Source organism: Lactuca saligna, chromosome 5 (assembly GCF_052625555.1).
Source record: "Lactuca saligna cultivar CGN05327 chromosome 5, ASM5262555v1, whole genome shotgun sequence".
NCBI classification, from domain to species: domain Eukaryota; kingdom Viridiplantae; phylum Streptophyta; class Magnoliopsida; order Asterales; family Asteraceae; genus Lactuca; species Lactuca saligna.
In genome coordinates, this window is record NC_136421.1 from 27,250,124 (window position 1) to 27,252,104 (window position 1,981).

The following is a 1,981-nucleotide window of genomic DNA, read 5'->3' on the forward strand; positions in this document are numbered from 1 at the left end:
CATTCCCCCAAAACACAAGGACAATTTAATTAATTTACTCATTAAAACTGTAATGTATAAAATAAAATAAATACGATAGTTATTTCAAGTTTATATATATATATATATATATTCAAAGTTAGTGTAAATTGATTTTTTTTGGAATAATGACACAATGATAGTATCGTTATTGGTTGATAGAGTTAGGTATGTGACAATAAATTTTGAAAATTTTGATATGTACCAGTTAAAATGTTTTGTGTAACCCAATGTGATTGTAATAATGTTTGTGTAATTCTATTAAATGACGATTTATGTGAGTGATGGATACATATAATAGTATCTTGTATTTATTTATTAGTGGACAGAGTTTAGAATTAAATGACGACCGTTTTAATGAGTAAATTAATTAAAACTATCAATGCCAAAGGGCCCCCCATTTTACACTTCTTGTATTAGTTATAAAGTTTTAGCATAGCGCCAATCCAAAAGAGGAAGCTGGATAATAGGCCTGGTGTGCGATGATCGATATCCGACTTTCAAGGCGCCATAACTCTTCAACATTTGATTTTTATGGAAAATCCAAACGTCTTCTCCATTTCCAGAAGCAACGGTTAGTCGATTTCTTCTTTTTCTTATTTAAATTTCAAATGAATCGATTTCTTCTCATCTTTTCTGATTTTCTAATGCTCTGATTTTGTCCAAGTTGTTTTCCTCCTTCTCAGTTTTTATCCTATCATACATTGATACTAGAATTGATAGTGAATCGAGAGTCTTATTGTTGTTTGCTTCTCTTTCTTTTCACGATTTCTAACAACTGAATCTCGATTCTTGCCCTTGTTATTTTCAATTCGCAAGTTTTTTTTCCTGAAATAGCATAGCACCAGACCACCACGATTGAGAATCGAGAGTCACAAACTTCTACTCATCTATTGATTTAACTGTTGAAGCTCAACTTTATTTATGTGTTTTTCTACGTTCATCTGGTTGTATTGAAATAGAACATTTGTATATAATTTGAAATTGTTAATTTCCAGGTACTAAAAATTGACAAGAGATAGATGAAGTGGAATAGGATAAATAAGCGATAAAATACCACCATTGAAGAAAGAGAGAATGACGTTCTGAAGCTTGGTATATGTTTTCCTTTAATGGGTATGTACGCTACATGGTATATGTTTTCCTTTAATGGGTATGTACGCTACATGTTTGATAAAATGTCTAGGAAACTTATGGGATTTAGAGTTAAGGTTTTTGTTGTGTGTTTGATGTTTGTATAATAGTTTAGCATATTAATTTCTTAATTTGTAGTCATGACTCAAAATTTCGATCTCAATAATGATGGGATATTAAGACTACTTTTCCATCTAACCTTATTTGTTGTTCAGTGATCAAAGTGTTTTACAGGGACAATTGAAGTTATTGTTGCTTAAAGTGTTATTTTTAATACCTTGATAATCAGATTTTAGAGCTTAATGTTTATTGACATTTATGATTTTTATGTTTTTTCTAAGATTTATCTACACTTCGTGAAAAAAAAAATCATTATTTTAGTTGCATTTGCTAGCTGTAATGTAATATCGTTTATTGTTAAAAAAATACTATTTTTTTAAGTTTTAAAGGGCCTCATTATTTGTATTTGCCTCGGGCCTCAAACCGGCTTGGACCGGCCCTGATTATCAAAGTTGGTGGATGCGATAATCACCATAACACATTTGATATGTCATGTCATCTTCCTCTCACCCAATAAAACTGACGGGTTTAATGCCACATTGTCACAACTAGAAATTTTGTGTCTTGTAATCACTTTACTTAAGTAAAACATTGAACCAAAAACTTAAGATCATGTGTGATGCCTTCAAAAACTTCAATAAAATACATCATACCAGTACTTCAAATAGTCAACAAACAATTGGAAACCCTAGAAGTTCTTGTTTAGGTCCATTTTGGACTAGGACTTCCTTATTGGGCCCAAATGGACCAATAAGCTTCCAATTTGACT

General features: G+C 31.0%; 1 long non-coding RNA gene across 1 annotated transcript; it reads left to right on the forward strand.

The window, feature by feature from the left end:
• The first annotated feature begins 483 nt into the window (after positions 1 to 483).
• Positions 484 to 1,337, forward strand: LOC145044894 (uncharacterized). Its single transcript, XR_013681697.1, has 2 exons — positions 484 to 592; positions 1,017 to 1,337. It is a non-coding gene; the product is annotated as an uncharacterized LOC145044894 (long non-coding RNA).
• Positions 1,338 to 1,981: the final 644 nt, after the last annotated feature.